The 26,667-nt window shown below is 56.9% G+C and overlaps 1 protein-coding gene across 3 annotated transcripts in view; it reads right to left on the reverse strand.

The window, feature by feature from the left end:
* ZMAT4 (zinc finger matrin-type 4) overlaps positions 1-25,429 on the reverse strand; it is a 74,823-nt gene extending 49,394 nt beyond the window's left edge. Inside the window, exons 1-3 of one of the 3 annotated variants that reach the window (XM_075444672.1) lie at positions 25,322-25,429; positions 23,441-23,641; positions 21,579-21,663 (exon numbers count right to left, since the gene is read on the reverse strand). The gene's annotated coding sequence lies outside the window, so the exon portion shown is untranslated. Of the gene's footprint in view, positions 1-12,902; positions 12,991-21,578; positions 21,664-23,440; positions 23,642-25,321 lie in introns of those variants that run through there. The other 2 variants (XM_075444670.1, XM_075444671.1) reach the window with 2 other exon arrangements.
* Between the last annotated feature and the right edge of the window lie 1,238 nt (positions 25,430-26,667).

The following is a 26,667-nucleotide window of genomic DNA, read 5'->3' on the forward strand; positions in this document are numbered from 1 at the left end:
AATTCCTTTTCAAGGATATGATTTGCACCTCCTGAACCCCACTAGACATGGCCACGTGCTGAATATGTACCTGCCACAAGGGCGAGCGACGGAAGGGCACCTGCAGTAAATGCTTCTGCAGTCCAGACCCAGCCAGGACAGCGAGATGGCTGCAGGACCTCCTCTAGCACCAGCTGGGTGGGTGGGAGCTGCAGCAGCTCTTGCTGCTGGACAGCCCTCGGGGTCCTTGCTCACCAGGCAGGAGCAGAAGCACAATCTGCAGTCACTGCTAGCAAACACTTCCCATCATGTTTCTGATAAACACTGTTGTAATCTCCTTTCCGGCAATCTTCCCTCAGCAAGCTAACTCTATTTTTATCATTGTATACCCTGTTATCAAGTTCATCACCCCCTCTTTTTTGAGCGATGAGCTCAGTGAATAGGAAAAGAAGTTCTTTTAATAACAAGAAATTCACAACTGGTAGCAAAAGTTCCAGAGTACAACACGAACAAGACAGTTTTTCTAATTCCAAGTTCTGCCTTCTATACCACTTCACAGACTACCCTTGGCATTGTTCACTGTCAATTATTTCTGTGTTTCAACAAAAAGCAGAAAACCATGAAAACCCTGAGAAGCTGCAGATGACTTCATGTCATTTCAGGGTTGGGAGTTTGAAAACGCAGCACCATCCCTCCCCGAACCAGCCTGTTGTCTGCTGCAGACGGCTTGCGGCTTTCCCAACGGCTCGTCCTGCGCTGCTTGCAAGCGCCCGCGCCAGCAGATCCCAAGGCACTTCCAGCAACAGCTCAGGAGGAGATGTGTTAAACAGAGACAGCAAATGGAGGATCTAAACCTGAGATCAGAGCCAAGCCCCTGCGTAAGCGCTGTCTAAACTTTACAACGCACACCTCCGGTACGAGGATACAAGTTACAGGCAGACAGCCCCGAAGCTGCCGGCTCGGCTGCTGCGACCGCAGACCTGCGCATGCATCCCCTTCCTCAGCCACACGCCACCCGCACACCCACCCTCCTCCTGTCCCAGCCAAGGCCGCGCAGACCCCGAGGGCTCGCAGCAGGAGGGGGCAGTGACCCGTGCCACACGTCCAGGCGCGGCGAGCGCGTCCGCCCCACCGCGGGCACTGCCCCGCTGCGCTCCACCGGCGGCACGGGAACCCGCTGCCCACCGTCCCCGCGGGCCAGGCCTCCCACCGGCTCCTTCCAGTTACGAGTCTGCCTTCCCGACTGAACTTTTATAAAAATTTTTTAAAATCACTGCTTCTCAGTGCCAAATCCTCCCCCAGCCCAGCCCCAAACACTGCTACCGGGTTTAGGGGAGCATCCCCCAAGGCAGCCTCCAGGCAGGGCTGCTCTCCCCGGGACAGCTCGCACCCAGTTCCCTGCCTGCAACGCACTGCCGCGGGTGCACGGACCCAGCGCAGCCGCACCCAGACCAGCAGCTGACACAGGAAAACGGCCTTCGCACCGTCATCAGGGACTCGGGGCGCATCAGCCCCTCAGCCCGGCCCACCCGTGGGGGGGATTCGAACGCCTCACCCTGAGCCTCACGCTCCACCACCACCGCGGGGCTCGCTCCATCACCACCACGGAGCTCGCTCCATCACCTGCTCGTTGCGATGCACTGGGAATTCCCACACAGGTTCGTTTTTCCTGTTGTACCATCAAGGACCAGGAGCGCTACACAACACAGCACTGAATTCAGCCACTCGGTTCTTCCGGTCAAGAAGAAAGAAAAGAATTGTGGTCCCTCATCCAATTTACGCTCAAGGGCCTTAATCACCTTTCCCAGAATTAACAGCTTCCAAAACCTCCGTACTGGAGCTCTGCAGAAGTGACAACTGAGCATGTGCACGAATGCCAAATGCAAACAACAAGCCAAAAATTAAATGTCCTGACTTTCATGTTATGAATTATTTGTGGCTTTTGCTGCTGTCACTCTCTCATGGATTAACATCTTGTGTAACACCTCCTGTTTTCTTCTGTTGTTTAATTTGTCTTGCAATAAAAAGAAAAAAAGTCTTTACTAATAATTAATGTTCTTTCAGCAACTGTGTCACTGCACTTACAACAAGGCATCTGAAGAAATGCAAAACACTGCCTTTTGAAGTGCCTTATTTCCCAGCACAATCAGCACGACAGATGACTGAGCCTGTTCCACGAGTGCAATTCTCCTCCTGCTTTCACTGCCTTGAGAAAGCCGTGCTCTGGGCGCTGGAGACCACCGCAGCCTCCCGGCACAGGGAGCACGGCTGGCTACCGAGGGGCAGGGGACGGGGCGGCTCACCTGAGCAGCACCGCGCTGCCCGCTCTCCCCAGGGAAGAAGAACACCAAGCAGTAGACAGGACAGGATGCAGAGTGACGGCAGGACCCCGTGCAGCCCACCCTGAGCCTGGTGCCAGAGGCCGAAGTCGCAGCTGCGGGATCCGCAGCCCCCACCCGCACCAGCACCCAAATTCGCCCACTCTCCCCTGCAGCCGCGGTGGAGGTGGGACAGGGCCCTCGCCAGCGAGCGATGCGACGGAGCCCGGACAATCCTGCGTCCCGGAGGGGATGGTGGCAGCATCCCCACCCCTGAGGAGCTCGCTACGAACCACATCCTCGGAGGACGTGCATGCTATTTTCCGTTTTTCCTGTTCTCCTGCCAAACCAAGGATGCTCCATGTCCCTCCAGCTGTGCTGCACATCGGCCGTCCCTGCCACGCTTCGCCTTCCCTGCCGTTCTTGTTTGGTTTGGGGTTTATCTGCCATCTCCCTACCCCCTCCATTCCTGAAATCCTCTCCAGAGTCAATTTGCTTCACTTCTGCATCCAGCCTTTGATGCATTTTGACACACTTTATTGGAGCCTTGAAAATCAGAACAAGACTGTGTGGCATGAGCTGGGGAGCAGGAGAGATCCTGCACGTGTCTGCTGCATGTGTCAAAACACAGAGCAGAGGCTGCGGAGAGCAACACGGAGGAGACGCAGCCGCAGGGCAGACGAGTCTCACCCTGAGCACCCCAAACACCCAACCTTGGACAACTTCCCCTGCGTAAGCAGCCAAATTGCTTCCTCACTGGGACCTACCTCGTGATGATTGCCAGGACTAAGGGACACTCAGACAGCAGCAGTGTCCTCTCAGCGGACGATGATGTTTTTGAAAGGAGCCTCACGGCTCCCACGTGGAGGGGAGAGCCCCACGCAAGGGGCGAGAAGCTCCCCATGGACCGCGAGAGCAGGCGCATGGGAAGAGGGATTTCTGTGCGGGATTCAGCTGCGGGAGCAGGGTCTCGCAGGGATGTGTCACCAAATTCCCCTGGGACTCGCGAGCGGCGGGGGGAGCTGCCAGATGTTCCCCCCTCCTCATCTCATCACGAGCGGCACCAAGGCACCCTTTATAAATAGAACCAAGCAAGAAAAAAACTGATGAACACGTCAGGAAAAGCCATGCCCTCTGGCCAGAGGGAAGCCAGGGTGGACGCTGCCTTCGGGGCAGAAGAACAGCGAGGCCAAGGCTCGGGGTGTGTGGGTGCTCTGCACGCCCTGCGCAGCACCACACCACGGCAAACGATGGGGACGCAAGCGTACGTGTGGCAGGAAAACCCAGCCAGTGCCTTTCCGACCTCGCGCTTGTCTGAGGTGGGAACAAAGGGCGAGCCGAGGAAATTACAGGCGCGTAGATTTAGAGAGCAAAGAAAAGACCTGCGGGTGCAGCAGAGAGCAAGCCCTCCGTGCCACGAACTGCCTCAGGGGTGATGAAGGAAGGATGCTGCCAAGTGAAAAGGGAGCCACGCTGCAATTCTGAGAGTGGCACCATCCCCTCCCTACAAATGCGTGTCCTGGTTATACACATGAATTGTTCTAATTATTCACACTACATCGTGTGGCAGGATTTAATTGCAAACATGTGCTGACTTGAATAAAAATATACTTTAAAAAGGAGATTGATATATTGTGACTGCTTTAATAGAGTTTGTGGGAGATGAATGAAGAACAAATCCCACTTTCTGCTTCAGGGCATCAATTCTGCATACTGCACCCTTCAAGGACGGGGCTCTGGCACTCCCTCCAGCGTGGCCGGGTGGCACGGCTCGGCCCCTTCGCAGCAGGGATGGCCCAGAAACGCTCCTGAAAGAAGGGGTTAAAACAGACCCGTGCAGGCTTCGGTGGAGGCTGCACTCTGAGATGGAGGGGTTGACACAGTCAGATGGCTGAGGGGAGGGACTCGCTTGTACTGGGATGCGGAGAGCTGGTACGGGCAAGAAACAAGGTACCCTGGCCTGGGACATCCCTGCTGCTGGCACCAACAGACTCCCCTTGCCAAAGCCCTGGCCAAGCCCCACTGTGGGGAGGAAGCCTGCTCTGACACAGCCCGGCACGAAGCCCCAGCGCCTGCTCCTTTCCCTCCTGCTCGGCCCTAAACCCTCCCATCGCAGCCCACTCCGCCCTTCCTCCCACCCAGGGACGCGTTCCTGGCCGCTCTCACCATGCCCCAGCCCCTTGGGGACCCACACGTCCCCGGGGACCACGCATGGCACCAGGGCGTCGCGGGGCCGGAGCGCGGGGTGCAGCCCGGCACCTTGCGGGCTCGCATGCTGCAGAGCCAGGGTTACCATGTGATGCTCCTGGTTGCTACGGAAACCGCGGTTTCTCACAAAAAGATGCATAAATCATCTCCGAGCCTCCCCGGAGCGTGGTCCGTGCTGCCAGGCTGCAGACACCCGGACACCCGGGGGCTGCTGCCGCCCTGCCCCAGGGTCGGTGCTGGGGCTGCGCCGCAGCAGGAGCCGACGAGGGGGAGCAGCCGGCGAGCGGCTCCCGCGCAGCCTTTCTCTGCAATTACAATCAGGACGCCACACTTATTTTTGGATGAGCAGGACCTACTTTTTCCTGTGGCTCCCTAATAACGTACAAAACAGGAGGAAGCGAGTCGAGCTGAATCCCATGCCTGCAGCTCGTAGCCTCTGGTACTTTGCATAATCAGGGCCTGTCACTCCCCATCAGCTTCAGCTCAGAAACCCGAGAGGCAAAGCCATGTAAGGTGGCAACAAGCTCAAAAGAAGCCTTCAGAGAACAAATCTGTCCATCACCGATGGGGGATTATTTTAATACTGGATTCCTTGATAAAAGCCTGCATGCTGGCCTAGCTGGCTAAGCTAAAGCACCTCTTACCAAAACCAGCTTCAGCCTCAACAGCACCAACCCCACATCAGTTTAAAGCTCCCTGCCCAGCAAAGGTTAACAAAGTCAGCGACAGCAGAACAGAGATGCTCCTGGTTACCCTCGCTGCCACCTGAGTGCCCGTGAGCAGACTGAGCTCCTCTCCCCTCCCCGGGACAGTCCTTCGTCCGTCCCGACACATCCGATATTTGCCAGCCAGAGCTGCCTCACCGAGTGCCACCCGGTGAGGATTTGTAGGAGTCCAGGTCTCCTCGAGGCAGCCAAGCAGTGCTGGCCAGGAACCCTCCCTGCTTGTAATGATTGATGGACTCTGCTTCCTTCAGCTACAGCTCCCCTGCTACAGCAGAGCTTTCTGTAATCAATGAAATGATTTAGAAACAAGACACCAGGAATGCAAATCCTTTGTATCTAAGTCCCCCAGTTAGCACAGAGCAGCTAAACCCCTGGCCTAATTTAGCTGCACATCCAAACTCCACATCCTCTAAAGGGTATCAGCAGATTTCATTAAACTTCTTCATATTATCATGTAATCTGTCAATTAGCTTTGTGTGCAACAGCAAACAACAAGGAGCTTTATCTTAAGTAAAACATAAAACATTTACATCCCTCTTACAGCCTCTTCTTTTCCTTTGCCCACCCTTGATTTAAAAAAAAGAAAAAAACAACCCTTCTTTTGTTTGCATTCGTTCTCTTCTAAGCAGCAGGAGCATCTCCCATGCTCATGCAGATGGAGCAGATGCATGCTGGACTTCTACGCTTTATCGCAGACCTGCCTTGTATTTGGGAGCATTTCAGCAAGCCACTCGGGTAATTCATGCTTCATTTTCCCCTCTGGAAAAAAACCCAAAACGCTGTTCTGTCCCTTACCACAGATGAGCAGTGAGAAATTGTTCATCAATGCCCATTGTAGTGCTCCAGCTCCACGTGTGAAAGGGTCTCCAGAAATGCAAATTATCCTATTTTCATCGGTGAGAAGTTAAACTGCCGTTGCAGAATGGCCGGAGTGGGACATGCTCCAGGCTGGGCACTGGCTGCTGCTTTCAGAGACCGGCTCTGGCTCCAGGGTTTGGCAAGGTTTCCCTCTCTCTGCATAGTCTGGGGACTCCTATTCCTAGCGTGTTTATTAGGTGTCCCCTGTGGTGCCAAGAAGCAGCAGAAAGGCACTAAAACAAGTTCATGTGTTTCATACAATATCAGCTTTTAAAGTGGGGTTTGTAAGTTATCCTTCAGGCATGGTCATCAACCTTCCTTTCTGGCTAGAGAGGAAAAAAGGCTCAAAAATGCAGATCCAAAACTTCCAAAAAGGTGCAAGCTTCTCCAAAAAAGCAGACTGAAGAGACGTCTCCACTATGCTACCTACCAGGCAAAGAGGTCAAGACCTGGCGGTACAGGATTTCCAGAAACAGGAAAGCATCCATCGAGTACCGCCAAATTCCCAAAGTAAAGCACCACCTAGCACAACCAGAGCCAGATGAGAAACAAACAGTCATTACAGCACGACTTCTTGCTGAGAAGACTGAATGTAATGGGGTTCACCTCGATCTGCATCAACCGGCAGAGATGATACGAAACAGCCCCATGCCCTCCTCAGCGCAAACAGCAACAGAGCTCGCTCGGAAACCGTAACAGAGCTCGGTAATTTGAAAAAGCCCGAAACCGCCTGCACTGCAGAAAGAGGCTGTGAAACTCCTGAAGAGTTTCATAAATACGAATTAGCAAAGACGACTACAGACGGCACCGAGAACTCGGCTCCTTTCTGCTTTGCAAAGCCATTTCTTGCCCGGTGTCAGGGCTGTGCACTGCAAAGCAGCTCCTCGCATCCCTCCGCCTTCACGCCCCGTCCCCGCACCCAAGGGTCCCCCACGGACCCCCAGCCTGTGCCGGGGGCAGGCAGCACCCCGGGAGCGCACGAGGACAGCACCCCAGAGCGCGGGGGGCTCAGCCAGCACCTCGTCACATCAGCACGGCACGCAGACATCACAGTAAAAAAGTCTGACAAGTAAAGGGAGAAAATAACAGGCCCCCACCCTCTGCGTGGCTCCCGTCCCTGCCAGACTCCCGTGAACTACAGCCGTGTGCTTGAAAATTAGACAGATTAATTATTGCTGCAATTAGTAGTATCATGAAGCATCTCTGGTGGCAGGAAATAATATTGTCATAAACTTGCATAATCGCTCAGTATTTTCAAATGAGCAGTTGGATCCACAGTTATCATCTTGAGGCTTTCACCAGTGACATTGTAGAGTGGAAAACACAAAATTGATTAATCAGATTTCATTTCTCTGCCACATGCTGTCGCTGAAGCCAAGACTCTGGGCGGTAAGCGCAACATGAACGACGCCAGCGTCCCGTGACGCACGGTCACAGCGGAGAGCAGGTGAAACGCTCCCGGGAACACGAGCGCCACGCGGAGCCTGGCACGACCCCAGCGTGGCTGCGGCCGCCCCCTCCCACGCACCCAGCACGGGCACGGGAGCAGCCCGGGCTCCGAGGAGCCACGTCGGATCTGCGGCCACCTCCGCTGCAAGACCCCGCCGCCGAGCCTGCTCGGCCGGCCAACACGCCAGGTACACCCGCATGCACACACGGACGTTTCCACTCATTTTTTTGCATGGTGGGAAGGAAAAAATCCCGCGAGCTGTTCCAGCCTCCCGCTTGCTCACCAAGAGCACGTGGGCACACCCACAGACCCCAGAGCGTTTCAAGGCACGGGTGCGATGGGCAGCACCTCCATGCTGCCATCTGGGCCAAAGCCCAGGGCTTGGGCTGGCCTCACTGCACCCGCGCCATGCCAGCCCCAACACCTCCGCCGTGCACAGAGGCCACTCCAGCTTCTGCCTCTCTTACCAGTACTGCCAGCTCGCATGGGCTTATTATACTTCAAATAATAAGGGAGCTTGCACAGCATCCCATACAACAGGGGGTTTAACCGATTAATTTATGGTTTCAAAAGCAGTGGGTGTTCAATTCCATCCTGTTCCTGGGGCTTCTGACAAGCCAGTCCGGGTGCTGCAGATCCAGCACTCGGAGCTTTTCCCATTTTCTTTATGTAATTTTGAAACCAGTGCATGCCTCACATTCACAGCTAGCTGCTGGGTGTCATGTCTGTGGCTGTATCCTTCAAGACAGCTTTAAATACCAATGTTTCACTTTGCCACCAAGTCCACCCACTGTTTTTCAGCAGCTGGATCAAATTTAGGAGCAGTTTTAAGTCCACAGTGCAGTTCCCTGCGTCTCCGAGCACTGATATCACTTTCTGACAGCCACACACGCAGCTCCCTCACATCCAGCTCAGGGGCAGCCAGGGCCTTGCTCGGGTACCCTGTGTGACACGCACACAAGTGATAGGTATGTGATGTCTAAGCACATAGATCAAAGAGGAAGACAGGCGACACCTCTATGGCCTCAAGCGCAGAGGCTGACACACCAGAAAGATTGATTTATACTGTCCTGCCTCAAGGATTTGTTTCACCAAGAAACACATATTGGCAAGAAGCAGGTCCAAGCTTAACTACATCTTCTACCCCATTTCCCCTTTTACAAGACAAAATAAACACATTTCTGCTTTGGAATTAAGAGGAGCGATATTATTCTCCCCTATCGCTTTCCAAATGAAGCTCCCGAAAGCCCTTTTTGAAGCTTCCTGGTTGCATTCCCAGACCCGCTCCCCCCCGGGCTCTAGAGAAATGGATTATATGAGCCCTTTGAAGTGCTGCTGCTTGTGAGCTGCTCTGGGACGAGCTCGACTCGGTTGTGTCCTGGAAGGAACACAGCAACCACCGCTCACCTGCAATTTCCCTCTCACCCCGCAGAAGCTGAGGGGCGATGGGGCTGAGTCAATGCGTGCTCCTGGGTGGGACACGCACTCCTCCACAGCAGCCCTCACCACCCACTGTGCACCCACCAGCTCCCTCCGAAAGCGATGCCCATTTCGAGAGCAAGCCCCTCGCACCCATCTCAAGCTCTCTCCCTCCTGCCCCATCTCCTGCTCGGGACGAGGGCAGCACCCTGCCAGCCACCCCGTCCGCCTGCGACGCTGCGGTGGTGCACGGCCCGCGACCCCCTGCCTGGGCACCTGCAGGGACCGACCCTGCCTTCCCCACAGGCCAACGGACCCTCGACTGGCCATCAACAGATCTGCACAGTCTCGCAAAAATTCCCAGGACCAAAGCTCGCACACACGGGCAAAACGCTGTCATGGGACAGACGCCGTGCGGCAGGCGTGGATCCCCGCGCACGGAGAGTGCGACAGCCAGCACAGGCTAAGCCACCCGTGTCCCCCGCCAGCACAGTGAAGGTCTAAAAGCTGTCAAGCACTGTACAATAGGCAAGTTCTAATATCGAGAATATTCATCTCCAGCCACTTCTAGTTAATGGAACAAAGCAAACTGTTGAGAAAAATGGGAACATTACAGTAAAAACAACAACAAATTAAACTCTAATGCAATTAGAGAGCAATTAGGGATCTATCCTCTGGGAGCATTTTGGAACTCTGGGTCTTTCTCAAAATCTGATCTCTCTACAACTTTCTTTCTTTCTAATTAATAAATGAAGAAGCGAATGGCATGGCTCCCCCCCAGCCCCCTGCAAAATGCCATCTCCCTGCTCCGCAGGAGCAGAAGGTGGTGGCAGGTCGAAGCGTTCACACCTCCGTGCTGAGGAGAAGTGCAGCTGTCAGCAGAAGGAGGCGCAAAGGCAGGGAGAACAGAAACCGCCGCCCGTGTCTGTTTACAAGGTGACCAGAAACACAAGGACCCAAACGCCCTTGTGCAAGAGCCAGGCTGAGCAGGCACGGGCAGACAGTGGAGCATGAGCGACCCTATAAACCCCTTTGCTTTCCTCAACACAGCTCCCACAAAAGCCACAGCCCAGAAAAACATGTATTTAATTCCTCTCGACTTCTTAAACTTGCCCAGGTACATGCCCGTAGATAAGCACCCACAAAACCAAACGGCTCAAGCAGGCTGCAGGCAGGAGCAGGATGCCCCACAAAACCAAGGGGCAAGGAAGCAGCACCCCGTTAAGCCAGCGTCTCTCCACTCTCGCCCACGAGCTGCCCGAAGGTCACAGCTGCAAAACCGACACAGCAAAGCCCGGCCCTGTTAAACCTTCCTTCGGTGGATGCAACCACAGCAGAAGCTCTCTGCAGAGGAGGCGACGGCATGGCACGGAGGAACGCTCCTGAAGCTGCTGCTGTTCCTGGGGCAGCCCCGCCGGCACTACGCAAGTCCTGTACTTCTCAGCAAGGGGTGTTTGTCACCTTTGTAAGGAATAATAAAGCTTCCATAAGTCCTGCTACCTGGCCACCTCTGCGGTCCGGGGAGGAAGGCACCTGGCAAGGGAGGGAGCTGGGAGCCTCGACCTTCATCCGTTCCTGTACCCAAACCCGCCCTTGGGAACACCAGCGGCCCCATTTTGGCCTAGAAATTGGCCCAGTTCTGATCTCTCAAACCAGGTCTGGATCTCAAGTCACACCTCTTTCCTTGGGAGCTTAACCCAGATAAAGCGAGACCCCCCAGCTCTGACAGCGCCCGGATCAGCCAGGACCAGCCCCAGCTTTGCCTGGCCGTCTCAGGCCCTGCAGCAATTTCCGAGGGGCTTCGGGGAGCCCTCCCAACTCTGAAGAACACCTTGCAATGAAAAACGGTCCGATTAGAGACTCACGGGTCTGAAAAAGATGCTGACTTTTGGTCAAAAGTTGCTTCTTGCAAAGCAATAATTCCCAAAAAATCCTCCCCACTATCATCAGCTACCCGATGTGAGGGAGGAGGGCTGTTTGTTGGTGGGTTTGGGGATTTTTCCTCCCCTCAACAGCAAAACCCCTGCAGGGAGGGGTGGTAAGTCCATAGCTGGACCAGACCGGCCACCAGGCTTCCAGGGTAAATCTCTGGGCATGAAGAGGAGGAGCTGGGCGGTGCGATGCCGTACACCGAGCCACAAAGCTGCCCAGAGAGAGAAAGCTGGGCTGCTCACCGGGAGCAAGGTGCTCAGTCAGCAAGGATCAACCGGGTGCACCAATTCCTTTGCAAACTGGAAGCAGCAAATAAACCAGATCCAGGCAAACAACAGCAAAACATCTCCACACGCAGATAACCCCTCCCAAGCAGGGTCAGTCGGCCACGCTGCGAATAGCTGGGGAGAGCCATCCGGGGTGCAGCGTGTGCTCTACAGCACACCTGGGAAAGGGGAAACACAGCCGCACTCCACCTGGCCCGGGCTTCTCAGCACAGGAGAGGGCAGAGCAGGGCAGCAGCGCCCGAGGGAGCAAGGCTGGACGCACTGTGCGATTCGGAGCCAAGGGAAGCGACTTCGGAAACGTGCAGATGCCAGCTGGCCAGGTACACAGACAGCAACACGGTGCAAACCGCTACGCAGGGACAGGGATTAATTATTTGGAGTGACTCAGAAGTGACTAAGAATGATCAGATAAAACCAACTGGGGGGGGTCAATCCGAATTTTGGAACAGTCCCACACCAGGACGTGGGCAGAAGGCAGGACCACCCAGCGAGAGGGACACAGGAGGTGCGGGAGCAGCAGGCACGGGGGTTCGGAGGTTTACAATCGCTATTCTACATCTAATAGAGGATTCCTGCCCTCCTGCTTCTGACCAAATCGGGGGCAAAGACCTGTTTTCACTCGAGACAGCTCCTGTACTGCCCCTTCCTACAGCAGATGAGTCACTGTCTGGCAACCTTTATCAAAATACCTCTTACAAAATTGTTCACCGAGCCCCCGCCATTCACCGCCCCGCAGCACAGCGCCAGGAGAAGTGGCGGGAGATGCTCCAGGTCACCGTCCCCTTCCCGCGGAACAACCAGAGCCCCGACGCGGAAACTCCTCTGCCCCGCACCCCCCTTCCCCGCCGCTGCTCCCGGCAGCGTCCCCCGGCTCCCCGCTCGCCTCCTGCGGCCCGGGGCCGGCTGCCTGGGCTCTGCGGACGGACGGTCCGTGTCAGGCGAGCGCCAGCAACCGAGCCCCAGCGCGCAGCAGCCGAGTGGCGATTCCCAGCTGCCTCCTCCAGGCTCCGCACGCCTTGCTCCCGCCAGCGCTGCGGGCTCGGGTCAGTCCAACGCCGGCGCGAGGCAGGCGCGGGGCAGCAACCCCCGCACGCTCAACGCCAGGAACCGGGCGAGCGCTGCCCGGGCCCAGCACCGCTGCCGCCAGCGACCCGGGCAGCCGCGGGGTCAGCGAGCGGGGCTCCCTCCCGCAGCCCGACCCCGCGGTCGCCTCTCCCGCGCCCCACCAGGGACGGCTTCCACCGGGGCTCCGGGACCGAGGGACGGCCCCGACCAGCCCACGCAGACGCACGGACCGGTCCCCGGGGGCGGCAGCCCCCGCCCCGGGGCTCCCGCAGGGTGCGGGACCGGGACTTCTCCCAACTTCCCCAACTCTCCCGCACCTGCGGATCCCGCGCGCGCGTCCCGCAGCGCAAGCGGCTCCCGCTCCCACGCGGGGCTGAGGGCGCACCCGCACGGAGCCCGCTCCGCACGAGCGTTCCCGCGGACCGTCCCCCGGGGGATGGCTGCACCGGGGGGGCCTGACCGGCGCGGCCACCGGCTGGCAGGCGGGCGCCGCATCCGGGGCGAGCTCCACCGGGAGAGCACCGCACGCCCCCGGCGCGGCGCTCGCCGGCACCCCGAGCTCCGCTGCGAGCCCCGACCCCGCCGCCAGCCTGACCGCCGCCGCCCCGGCTCCCGGCCAACTTCCCGCCAACTCCGCGCGCCCCCCGCGCGCGGCCGGTACCTCCGCGCCGGACGGCGGGCTGCGCGCGGCTCCAGCGGGGCGGCGCGCACGGGGCTGCGGGCGCGGCTCTGCCTCTCCCCGGCCAGCCCGGCCCGCGGCGCGCGGAGGCGGCGCGCGATGCTCCGCCGCGGCACGGCTCCGCCCCGCCAGCTGCCATTGGCCCCGCCGCGCCCTGAGGGGCGGCGCTGCGCCCGGCCCCGCCCCCTGCACCCCGCCGCCGAGGGGTACGTGGGAGCGACCGCCGGGAGCGGGACCAGCCCCGGGGCGGCGGGAGGCGGGAGCCGACGCGGGGCGCAGAGCAGGAGCGGCCCTCCCGAAGCAGCGGGCAGGGCGGAGCAGACGCCCAAGGGAGCGGGGCGGGCTCGTCTTCAGCCAAGCGCAGCCGCGGCCTCCCCCGGGCAGCGCTGGCTGGGGCGCGGACGCCGGTGAGCAAGGGCCCAAGGCCAGGGCAGGGCAATAAGCAGGGGACGGAGGAATCGGGGGACGCGGAGCCCCGCAAACCTTACGCGACGAGGGGACGATCCCTCGTGCAGCACCACGCACGCATGCCCAGGAGTCTGTAACGCACAGCCAGGCTTCAACCAAACCAACCTCCCCACTCCGGAATCCCGGGGCAGCTGAATGCGGACAGAGTGGACTGTCCTCATTTTCTGTGCACAGTATCCTCCAGGCAAAGCCACGCCAGAGTTCAGACTGACAACCCTGAAAATCAGGGTGTTGACAAGCTCAGTCCCATACGCCTTCCCTCTGCCAGCACAAGGCTTCCGAGGCAATGTCATCCTCCCACGGCCCTTTTCTGCCTATACCGAAATAAGGAGGGCGAGGACCATGTTGGTACCGCGGAGGGTTTCTGTCCCAGCTCCGCTGAGTTGGCAGGCACCTCATTTGCCAGCACATGAGCCTTCCTACTTGCAGGTTGGGTAAGAAACCAGGACGCGATGGACCAGAGGTTGTGCTCCGAACCTCACCAGGCGAGGCGGCACTTCCAGCCTGTGATGCTCATGCAAACGACAAGGATAAAGCAGTTAATCTGGCTCTGCTCCGCCTCCCTCTGTTCCCATAACGTCTCTCAGCGGGGATGAGGGTGCTGGGTCTCTGCAGGGGAGGGGAGATGGCTCAGAGGTCTTTGCAGCTCAAGGCAACAGGGGGCTGCGCTCTAGAGGAACTGGGGGATACTCGTTCTGCATGCTGTGGAAAGGCTCCTTTACGCCTTCACTTCCAAAGCCAGGCAAGACCAAGCGTGCTTCATTCCCCTGCTGAACATCTGGCTAATCAAAGCGGTTACAGGCCTCCCCCTTCTCTCGCAAAAGAGCTCTGCCGCCTAGGTATCACCTCTGCCAGAGCCTGATAAAAATGCTGTGTCTTAAGCAACGCGCCTTGTTGGAAAGCGCATGCAGAGTAACAGCAAAAGCTGACTGGTACCCAGGGTGACAGGTCTCCAGGAACCTGCAGGTCAGCTATGGCTGGTGGTCCCTGAGGGGGTGTCTCTGGGGTACCTTTGAGGAGTCTGTTTAGTTTGATTTGTCTCTATTAAATATACTTTGCAGGCTGTCTGGGGCATTTTGTTTGTGCAAAGTAGCTGGCTGAGCCACACTGCTGCACTTTTGCTACCAGGTATCTGGAGCCTCACCTAGGCGGTGAAACGGACTTTAAACCACCCTCTATCACACAAATATTAGAAAGAAGAGAAAAGACTTCACCAGCAGTTTTTCCATTTCCAGCTTAATCTGCTTGACAGCAGTTTCACAAACTATTTGAGCTGAGATGCTTCATGATCCTGTTTAGCTCTTTAGCTGTAAAAAAAAAAACTGCCAAGGAGCGTTTAAGCCATGCATCTAAACCTCCAAAATTGACACAAACACCTTAGGGCTGCCACCTGGAGCCTCAGATACTTCAGTGCTAAGGAGGGCAGATCAGACAATATTTGGAATGATGCAGTTGCCATCCGGGGAAGAGATATTTCTTAAATCTCTTCCTCACTTTCTTTTTTTAGGATTATATAATTCCCAGGAGCATCCCATGCTCCCTTGTCATGGCAGCATCAGCACAAGAAATGTTGGAAATAACTTACAAATTAATAAACCCTTTAAAATTTTTCAAGGCTCACCGTCTCACCATCTAGCACGCTCACCCCGTCTCTCGCAGAGCGCTGGCTGCCTCTCCTCACGTTCCCCTGTGGCTCCTAGACCCAGCGGGCACTGCGGCATGCTGCCTGCTCCCCAGCCACCAGAAAGAGACAGGAGGGTGTTGCCATTGCTGGAAGGAGCTCTGTGCCAGCCTCCAGCGGCAGCGCTGGGGGCTCTCAGCTGCCCTGCTGAGGGGCCAGACCACCCTGCTTCCCCTAGACGGGCAGCTGGGGAAAGCCCAGCCAGCCCAGGGACCCAGCTCTGCCCTCTCGGCAGCGAAATGAACCGAGATATCCGAACCCTGCAGAAACAGGCTGTATGGCTTCCCGCCGGCCAGGAGAAAGCACGCCTGCCGTGCGGAGGCCAGGAACCCTTCCCCTCCCTGGGCTGCCAAGCCCCAAACACTCCCGAGGTCTCCCTGAGAGCCCGCCAGCATCCCGGGGCTTGGCGTGCCAGCACAGCACAGCTCTGGGGGACCAAGGCTCTACGGACAAAAATGCCTCTGAGCAGAACTCTCTTTTGCAGAAAATAATGGTGAGAATGAGTAATTCATTACTGCCTGCCTTTGTGCCAAGCAAACAGGCTGCCCCATGGCTCTCCCCAATAGACTTGGGCAGCCTTGGCTTTGAACAAAGTGCAGCACTGAAAAATTCAGCTTTTGCTCCACCCCAGCACTCTGCCAGGGCTCAGGAATGTGTTTGCTGGCCCTGAGCTGGGCTAACTTTGGAACAACCTGAAACACATCAAAACATTGAGCTGTAAAGCAGCAGCTGTGATTGATTAATCACAGTAGTGAAGCTGAAGGTTTGATCATTTTCAAAAGCTCTTTAACATCTTATTCTCCAAAGAAGGAGAGGTTACCGCAGCCACAGAACAAAGCTGAGCACAAGCCGGGGCGTTCCCTCCCGGGAGAGGCTCTGGACACGCTGTGCCACCTCAGCCGGTGCCTCTGGGAAGCCGGGGATCAAGACAGACAAGCGAAGTCGCCGCCGGCTGGGAAGGAAACAGGCTGACTGGCATCTCGGGCCGGGTCCTCCAGACGTGCAGTGCCACGGGGACACCGCTCGCCAGCACGCACGGCCTGGCCCTGCACCGGCTGCAAGCCCTCAGTGGCCGTTTGCGTGCCCCGAGCCCAACAGACATGGCATCGCGCGAGCCAGCAAGGGCACTTCTCCCGCCGGAGCAGCCCCTCGGGCGAGGTCCAGCCCATGTCTGTCGGCAGGCACTGTCTGGGAGACCTCTTTGCTCCCATACCACAGCACTGCACGTCCTTGCTGCCGGAGGGCTGCCCGGGACCGGACCATGCGCAGACCCTGCTAAAAATACCGACCCGCACGGGCATCAGTCACTGTCCGCCTCGAGAGGGAGGCACAAACCTTCCTCGCCTGCAGGGAGATGCCGACAGCCCTGCAGGCGAGTGAATAATTGAATTTCCCATCCAACCTTCTCGCCCAGAGGAAGCTTACCTTTCCTCTCATACACGTTACAGCTACGAAATATTGCAGATTCCTTGTATTTTTATGGCAACACTACATTTTTCCCTTCCAGAAAGAAAAAAAATCCATTTGTCTCTAATTTGATGCTGGTGGGGGGTCACATTGATTAGTTTGCCTCTTCCACCAGCCCTGCTTCCTCCCAAAGGCTGAGCTAAGCGTGTCCCGAGCAAGCACACGGCACAGTAGCCATCACCCCACAGGGCTGTTCAGCAAAATACTTTTCAACCACCAATAAGATACAGAACAGTTATCTGGTCAGTAGTTAACTGGCATGAACATGCGGGTGCCAGGGAGCCGAGCCCCGCGCAGGACGCAGCTGCGGCCCCGCACGGGTCCCACTGTACAGGCAGCCTCCAGCCCCGGGCAGCGAACAGGGCAATGCACCCACGGAATCGGGGCCCCGCCGCGCACGGGCTGCGGCAAGGACAGTTACACACCTCTGGCCAGGTACCCAGGGGCTCTGAGCTCGCGTCCTCGCTCTCGCTCTGTGCGGGCAATGGGAATGCCTCTTTCCAGGAGGATGCCTCTCCACGTCAGCGCACTCAAGACTCAAGATAGTCAACTCTCGAATGTTCTCACTTGTGTAGGCATGTCAAACATGGTCATGCCGGTCCAGCCGAAGGCATGCTTAACGAACACGTAGCATTTATATTACATTTCATGCTTCCAGACCCATCTAATTACCTGGAGTCCTGCAGCAGTGCTTGCAGTGCTGAAGCAGGCTAAAGAAATGGATGACACAAAGGCAAAAGCCCCAGAGAAGGGACAGGTACGGCTGAACCCCGCACCCTTCACCTTCCTTCTCACCAGAGAGGACGAGCCCTTTGCTCTTTGGGACACCCCCGAGAAGATCTGGCTCAGGCAGGGAGGGGACATGGGGCAGCCCCCGTGCAGGGGGTGACCCCAGGCCACGAGGCAGGGCACGGTCCGCACCGCGTGAGCACGCGTGGCTGGCGGGCTGGGCACCCGGGATGCTCTGCTCCCAGCACTGCTGCTAGACGTGCGACCTGCCAAAAAACCAAACCAGATTTTCCCCAGTGAAGCCCCGGGTCTGACTGTCTGCCACTGACCTACTGCTTTGCTGTGACACCCCGTTCCTGAGGCACTACACAGCTCAGTGAATAATTATAAAAATCTCCAGAAATAAACCAGATTTTTTGTCACAGCTGTAAGCACAGGTCCATGCTGCTTTGCTGCCTGGGAGAACACACCACTGCTTTGGTTCTCCTTTGCGCTAAAACTACAGGTCAGCACTACGACAAGCGTGGAGGTGTGACTTGTAGCACGATGTGGCCAGAGGATAAATGAGAACCAGGCCCTGCAGGACTATTGATGTGCTCCTGGTGTAAAAGCTCAGCTTACCCCCCATTCCCCACAGGAGCAAAAAAAGAAGCCCGCTGTCTTCAAAGCCATTTTCTCAATTAGCAGTCACTGCACAGGTCGAGTGGCATGGCAAAGGCACCGGGTGGCAGGACAATTAGCAAAGTAGAATTCGCACCTGGGTTTTTCACAAGGCACAGGCGGGCCCAGCTCCTTCACGCATTCACAGCTCAGTGCCTGCACATCAGAGCACATCACAGCACACTGCAAAGTCCACCCAAGCACATCATAACCAGAACCAGTAGGTGTAGGTCGCCTTGTCAGACAGAGGGGGGATTGCTGGAAGTAGCTGCATTTGGCACTTTAAAAAGCTATCTTCTCTCTCATTCCAGTAAAATAATTGACGTGTGGCGAATGCCACGCTGTCCAGGGGACAGCAAAAGGCATCGTTCCAGGCTTTCCCCTGAAACGCCACTAATCGGATGTCAGCCTGTGGATTCAGAGTGAATTCTGGAGAGGGGATAGATGATGCTCTGCTGTGCAATGCAGCAACATCTGGTGTTCCTTTTGGCGTTTGCTGTTTCCCTTCCCTCCCTTGGGCTATACTGTGCTATCCATGTTCCATTTTCTGAGCTGGCAGGCATGGGGGAGCGAAGAGGAGAGGAAACCGCAGGCAAAGGCACAGTCCCCTGCACGTTGTTTATGAGACATCCTTGCAGCAAACCCTGCATGAACTGGGACCTCATTTGCAAAGAGATGTGGCACGAAGCAAGCTGCTAGGGCTTCCCCTCCCCGGCGTGCCACTGGCGCAGGAGGCTGCAGGCAGGTGAAGCTGCCGCACTCGCCGGAGCGGCCTCCAGCTCTGCTGCCACTCCTCTCCCAGATCTAAATCCCACTTCCCATCACAGCAGAGATCGCAGATTGATGCAGAGCGCACAGCAGCACCGGCTCGGGGAGCAGCAGCAGCTCAGCTTATCTGGAGGAAGGACACACAGGCTTGAGCAACGCTTCATATCGGAGCTCACAAACCCTGCGGCCACACGCCTGCAGCGCGAGGTCTTTCTTTTAGCAAAGCTAAAGCAGGGCAAAATGTTGCCCTAATTGTGCTGTCGCTACTGTCCATCTCCTTCGGCAGCAGAGGATCTGCCCTGGCAGAAAACGCTATTTGGCAACACAGCAAGAGGACTGGGCTCCGAGACCAGTGCACTCGGGCTCTCCCGCAGTTCCCAGCAGAGCGGGCTGTGCCTTGGCCAGATGCTTTTCCAGTGCCCTGCACAAGGCTCGCCCAGCCCAGCCCAGCCCAGCCCGCTGCCGCCCCACAGCCGCCTGCGGACCCTCCCCGGCTTCTGCCCAGCAGAGCAGAGCTGCTGCAGCCTGCGGTCTCGCCCAGCGGCCTCGGGCGCAGCGAGAAGCCCACCCTGCGTGCAGTGAGAGCGGCAGCAAGCAACCCTCCTCGGACCTGGGCAGTGCCGATGCCTTTGAGATGGCAGCACCTCAGAGCCTCTTTGGAGGCGTGACGCCATTGAGAATTCTCCTTTCCTGACATTCAGCAGTGAAATTAGAGCCGGCAGCAGCAGGTTTTTTGCAAAACGAAGTTTGCTAAGCGCGTTTAAAGTACTACGTGCTTCTTCACTGAGGTTTGCGGACCCTTCTGCCAGCTCGTGCTGTTTGAAAGAGCCTGAACCAGCGACTGATCCTGGCTCCATCACATTGTTAAACACACCTGCGGGATGTCCCTAGATGTGTTACTTTGATTTCGTTAGCTCATCCTCAACTGCAGTTTTTAATCCTCGGGATAAGAAAAGGCTGAACTGTAGCCGCCTTCCAGGACCTCAGACTCTGGCAGAGCATCTTTAGCTCTGTGCATAAGAACTGCAGCACCCAGGGAGCTTAAACAAAGAACCCCGGGCAGTCCCAGCCTGAACCACTGGGAAGAATGCCATCGTTCACAAATAGGGGAAGATGTTTGGAAAATCTATTTCCGAGGTCACCTTTTATCATCCAGGCACACCACAGGCACAGCGCAGAGCCAGAGCGCTGCCTTTATCAGCCAAAGCCAGCACTGGGGACTTCCCGCAATTACAAAGCGCAGTTTCCAACAGGTCCTCTCCCCGCTCCCAGCCCCCCAACCCCAGCCGAGGCAGAGGGGAGCTGGCTGCCCACCGGGACTCTTGGCAAGGGATTTCAGTCCTCTTCTCCCAGAGGACGGGGAGGCTTGGTCCATTGATCTCAGAGGCTAAAATAATTTTACGCTTTCTTCTGCGAAATCCTCACAGCAAAGCCCGGAAGATGCAGCGAGCCCAGACAGAAACATATTTCCCCTGTGGTTACCCTGCTGCCCGGCTGCCAGCGCTCAGACATGCAATTTGTGCCTCCCTAGGCAAAACGCAGTGAAGTGTTTAACTTGGCAACAGGAGCATTTCTCTGGACGCTGCCATCTCCACTGACCTCAGCCCAACATCACAGGCTCCCCCAGCCCCTCGCCAGCACCCCCTCCTGCAACACTCCACGTCCTGGCCATCGCTGCCTCTACGTGAGCTCCGCAGGCTCCTCGCGCAAGGTTGAACACCCAGCAGCTCCCCACCGCACCCTCCTCTCCCTCCCACAGAAGGTTTGGGGTTTCTCCCACGCTCTCCACAGGACAGAAGCCGCCCCTGTGCAGGGAGCCATCGAGCAGTCAGGCGAGGTCTGGTCCAGGAGGCACAGCCTGGCGCTGGGGACAGCGCAGACATGGACCCCCTCCAGCAGAAAGCCCGGCAGAAAGATTGGCTCTTGCACAGGGAAAATGTGGACCTTAGCCCAGGCTGAGCTGCATCTAGGAAGCTTGTAAATAACAGCCTTGCCTAGCCTGTAGCTCAGTGAGTATTGCTAACGCCCCAGTTCTCCCTCTGGCTTAGAGACGTGGGGGCCAATCTCTCTGCCCACACCACCAGCATTAATCTAGAGTTAGACAGTGACAACAGGGAGTGGAACAGATACGGCTGTCGCAGGAGCCTCTGAGTGGGAAGAGCGGCGAGTAACAAACCCTTACCTGCCAAAGCACCAGAAAGCTCCCTGATGGCTGAGACCAGGCGCAAGGAGGCGGCAGGCGGGAGCTGGCACAAGCTACCAGCCCCGAGCATGAAGGCAGAGGTGCACTCGCGGCTTGCCCCCCCTGCCCTCCGCCGCTGCAGCACTGTCGGCATGAGGGGCCGCTGGGGCTGGGGAGGATCAGGCCAGTGGCTGCCAGGGGTCTGCCAGGGCAGCCCACGGCGACGGGAGACGCGGGGCAGCCGGGCAGGCACCCACAGAGCCATCCTCCGGAGAGAGTCCAGCAGACAGCACGGCTGTGCTGGTTGCCTGACTGCAGCGGGGTGCTCGGGACTATACAGCAGAGGGAAGCCTGGGTGCTAACTGCTTAAATCCCAGTTACTACACGCAGGACAGTGCTGCTGGAGGATCACCCCACAACGGACCAGCAGAGGAGATGGGGCAGCCCGGTTAGGAACGGAGCACGTGGCAACACGGAGCTCTGCCCACAGATCCTCTGTGCAAAACCTGTCACCAGCTCCGCGTGCACTGGCCTGCCGCCAAGGCCCCTTCTGTCACGGGACTGTCAGTATCAGTGCTTTCCCAACACCGAATGAGGCTTGCCTGGACCTCCGTGGCAGTGGCACAGCGCACTCAGCTTGCTTTACAAGCAGTCCCGTGAACACTTGCTCCATTACCCTCCCCAGGCAGGCTCACACACTTACCAAGTTTGCCTTCCCTGTATCAGTGGCCAGGGATGCTCGCTGCTGCCTGACACTCTTTAAACCAGCGGACCAGGGCTCTCCAGCTCTGTGGACGAGAGATGAACACATACCAGCAAACAGCCCAGTCCCAAGGCGTAAGTATTAGCAACAGGCTGTCAGATACTGTTTGTCACTGCTAATTTATCAGAATGGCCATCTTGATTGGTGTCGATGCCTGTCCCCAGGGACTGAGGAACAGGACAGCCGAGTCGATTCGTTACCATTCCCTGACAGAGCCCTGTGCTCCACATCGGCTGCTGGCGGGTCCCAGGGGCAGAGGGGCCCTGTGAGCACAGGCAGGACAGGACTCCCACCAGGACTCAACGCCTAGGATGGTGTCCACAGGGGATGTCCAAGTGATCCCCTGCAGCGAGTCCAGAGGGTGACACCTTGGTCCAAGGCGACACTTTGCACCTGTCTGCATACGGCCACAAAGGGAATTTCCCTCCCAGAGGCAAATTACTTTCTCTGATTTGGGCCCCACATTACATATGGCACCAGGAGTAATTTCCACACCCACCCTAGCCAAATACGCAGGGCACTGCCTGCCTGCTTTGCTATAAACAGCTTCTAGCACTGCTGAGCAAGGATTAATGACTTTTCTAATTATACCACCATCAGCTGGTGACAGGGGATGATACTGTGAAGATCTCTGAGCCCACTCACCCAGTGTGTGGCTGGGCTGCTCTGCACAGAACATACCTGTACATCATTTCACAATTCCAAGGAATATCAAGTCACAAGTGCAGCAAAGAAAAAAAAAAAGTATTTCTTAATATTAAATAAGACACATCTGGAAACCATATCTACTCCAAGTTACTAAAAGGAATCCTATCAGTTTTTGGGTGGCATCTCACCAAGCTCCATTTCCATGTAACCATCACCCGTGATCTGTACCACCTGAAAGTACCGCTCCTCTGAGCATACAGAAGACCTGTTTCATATCAGCTTCCCAATGAACTCTTGATTTTAAATTGGCTTGCCCTATTTACTAGGCAACTACTCTCTTTGTCCTGCTGAAAAGGAGCTTTTTTTCACATGCCTGCACTACCCAGGCCACAGCAAGACTGCTCCCTGCACCATTTCGCGGCTGCTCGTGCTTCCCCAGCTTGGGGCAGCCCTCGCAGGCCTGAGCTGTAAAACTGGTTGTCCTTTGTCCAAACGTTCCTTTTCCACATGACTTGCTAATGGTGCACACAATAATTTCTGCAGAAGGGCTCTTACTTCCAAAAATGCCAATAATAGGAAAACGCATCTTGCAACACCTGATGGTAGTTCCAGTCCACCTTCTGCGTTTTAAGCTTTTCTATTTCATGACAGCATGAACAAGATGCAGTTTCAGAGGGGAGTACAGCATCTTGGTGTCAAAATAACTCTCCATTTTCTGAACAGTTGATGGCTATAGCAAAAAATGTTTTCTCCTGAGGACATGGCAGGTGCATAATTTGCCTGGGAAAATTACTGGAAAACTTAACAGCCAAGGAGCCCTTTACTCAGCAACTGCACTGCTGAAAGTTTCAGCCTGCCGGTCCCCAGCAACGAGCAATGCGCAGGGCAGACGAGCCTGGCTTCCCTAGGCTGCCTCGGCTCCAGGAGTGAGATTTTCTGCCCACAGTACGGGCGGCTAAGCACCGCTCAGCAGACTCTGCTCAGCTTCTGAAGCAGCAGTGCTTTGCAAGAGCTATCAGAAGGGAAGGGATCAGGCAAGTTATCCTGCCCAGTCATTTGGAAACTGCACGAGTCGCTCCCTGCAGCAGAGATCCTGCCCTTTGTTGGGTCTCATTTACAGCAGTAACAATTCTATCAGTTCCACAAGGCAATACCTTAGGTCCTGCAGCTGGGGTTAAAGGAATTGCCGTGGGTTTCGGATGTCAGCACAGGGAAGTGGTCCTTGCGGCATGGCCCTGCCAGCACCCTCCAGGTGATGCTGCCAGGTCAGAGCAGCCCCAACAGGAAAAAATAACTGGTACGTGACTCCCTTTCAGTCCAACGCCCAACAAACGGCCACCGCATCAGTCCAGCAGCTGTAAAGATGAAATGCCAACCGATGAACTCCGTCTCCCCTCACCCATCTGCCCACAGTGAACGAACAGGAGAAAACAACTAACCTTCTGTTTGGTTGCCAAGGTTTCTCATTTTTATGTATAACTATGTATATTTATAGTGCCCCTTGCTGTCAAAAACGAGCAAAGGGAAGAGCAGATAAGACAGCCCGGCAGAACTGTTTCTCAACAGAACGTTTTTCAGCTTTCCACAAGGCGTCAGCAGCTCTTTAAAGTCTTTTTATTACATTCTGTGTTAGATGCAAAATCATATTTCAAAGACACTTTAACTTTGAAAAAACAAAATGCAGATTCCATACTGTGCCACCTGCAAACAGCAGAGGCATGACCCACATCAGAGAGAAACTTCTAATGGAGGGAGGGAGCTTTGCAGACGAGAGTTGGCCATTTCAAACACTTTAAAAATAAAAGGTCACAGGGAAATCGCTGCCTTCCTAACTACAGCATGAGCTCTAGTGTTACCATGCCACAACTCAGGTTCCTAATTTAAATTGTCATTAAGCCCTGCTGCAGGCCCCATAACTTAATGACTTTTGGTATGATAGCCTGTTCTCCACCAAGGAGATGAAGGGCACATTCGTGTCGGAGACGGGGCGAGGAGAAACAACACATGGAGCTAAATAAGGATCCAAATCACAACACATCTCAGAGGCTGCCCTCCCTTTTTCACAGGGTCTTGATTTGATGTACTGTACCCACACAACAAGCTTTTTTTCCTTGCCTGCACTCGTGACTGCTCCAAGGGATGTCGGAAGAGCACATTACCCCAGCTACACGTCAAGCTTTACGGGGATGGCAGGCCAGATGTTGGCTGGCTTGGAGAAGGTTCTGGAGACCGCTCCAGAGAAGCCGGCTGCAGTGGGACGGCAGCCGCCACAGTGCCGTAGCCTCAGCCAGGGACCGTGATTTCCCCATGACTGGCACAGGAAAAGCCAAGAGACCCCGGGGAGTGGGAGCTGGGCTCGCCGGACCACCGGCCATCCCCTGGCCACCCCGGGCGCAGGCGAGGCACCCTCGGGGGCAGCCCCATGCCAGCACCTCGAGCCACATGTGGGCCTGGCCAGGCTGTGGGCAAGACGTGCCCAGCTGCAGCGTGCCCTGCTTCCCCGCGGAGCACCCCGCTCTTCGGAGCGGCTCCTCGACGCCAGCACCCGGACGATGCCACCACCCCTCGCCCCTCCGGCTCCTTCCCCCGAGCCACGGCAGCGCGGGCGCCCAGGGCCTGCCCTGCCGCTGCGTCATGGCAGGGAGGTCTGCAGTCACCGCGCGATCAGCGCCCCACGGCAAGTCCACCAGCTCGGGTGTTCTGTGGGATGCCAAACCAAACCAGCAAAGCTCCCGTGATTTCTCGTTCCTTCCTAATTAGTTGTGAGACCACAAATTATAAAGTAGAAGTCTTCTCATCTCCACTCCTTCCAGCATAGAGGCCGTTACCCATTTCTGAGTTTTCTGGGGACTGACTTTCCCCTTGCTCTTTAAGCGTGCAGAACTCTGACCGCCACAAGCGGCCACCGAGACGGCGGCAGCAGCAGCCGCCCGCGCGCCCGGGCCGGTGACGCCGTGAGGCACCGCCCGGACCGGCTGGCGGCCGCGCCTGGCGCCGCAGAGCGCGGCCGGCGGGACCCGGACGCGGACTCTCACCAGCACCGCAGCGCTCCCCGCACACACCGCGCCACGCGCCGTGATCCGGGCAGGGGGCGTGCCGAGCAGCCTCGCGCGCGCGCGCTTTCAGAAACGCTGGTTTGTGGCACGGGAACCCACGGCGGACAGCGCGAGGCCGGGGCGGGGCCAGCAGGCGGAAGGGGCGGGGCCCGGCGCCGGGCGCGTTTCCGAGACAAAGGCGCCACCCCGCGGCGCACGCCGACCGCTGCGGGGAGAGACGGGCGGTTTCCAGCCCCGACGGCGGGGCCCGGTGCACAGCGGACGGCTGGAGGCCCCCCTTCCCCCGACGCTCCCGTCAGCGGGCGACAGCAAAGCCCGAGGGAAGCGGCAAAGACGGGCGGTCTCCCTTCCCCTCGGGGCTGCGGGTTCCCGGGCGGGCGGGGCACCCCCCGCCTCCCCCGAACGCCCCGGGAGCGGCGCCACAAGGGGCAGTGCGGGCTGGCGAGGTGACCCCGCAGCCCACCAGAAGTTACAGCCCGCGTCCCTGAACAGGTCCGTCCCGCGGGATGTGGGAGTGGGGCTGGGCCGAAGCGCGACCCTCGACGTCGCAGCCGCACCGAGACCCGAGCCAAACGTTGCCTCATAGCTAAGGGCAAAGCGGAGCTGGCTGCTGACATGCTTTCCTGCTGTTTAAGAATTCCTCCTCCTACCTACCTTGAACAGCGAAAAAAGGCATTTCGGAAAGTTAAACACAAAGCAGAGAAGTTCGGGGCGTTGCTTTAGTGCAGTTTGCCAGCTGCATTGCTGCCCCTTCGCCGAGCAGCTCACCCACAACCCAGCATCTGCTCCCAGCCAGCCAGCACCAGGCCAGGCGGGCAGAAGCATCACCGAGCTGCAGCATCGCTCTCCGTCCCGGCGTGCAGCTCCAGCAGCATCCCCACCTGTTTCTTCTCAGCACAGGTGCTGCAGGAGGAGCTCCTCTTATTTGTAAAGTAAGGTGATCTGCAGGGAATTAATCTTGGACTACATCCCAAAGCTGAAAGCAAGAGAAGATCAAATTTTGTACCACTCCGGAAGACACAAAAGTGCTTTTCTGAGACTGAAGAAATTTTAGTATCAGCAGGCAAACAATCAACCTCGTTCATATTTTACGTGCTGCTGTCTGTCTTCCCTTTAATTCCGTCATGTAATTGCAGATAATTTGGTTTCTAGACTGTAATCCGATACTTGCATGAAAGTGATATGAGTATCCTGCCATTACGCCCCTTTTACTCTGAGGAAACAGTTCAGGTATGAGATGCTTATCAAAGCGCAGGACCTTTGGGCTCCCAGCTAGAGCTAAGCTATTCTGACCTTGTTTGGATCGGGCAGGGCATTTGTGTACC

The sequence above is a fragment of the Opisthocomus hoazin genome, chromosome 28 (assembly GCF_030867145.1).
Source record: "Opisthocomus hoazin isolate bOpiHoa1 chromosome 28, bOpiHoa1.hap1, whole genome shotgun sequence".
Taxonomy (NCBI): domain Eukaryota; kingdom Metazoa; phylum Chordata; class Aves; order Opisthocomiformes; family Opisthocomidae; genus Opisthocomus; species Opisthocomus hoazin.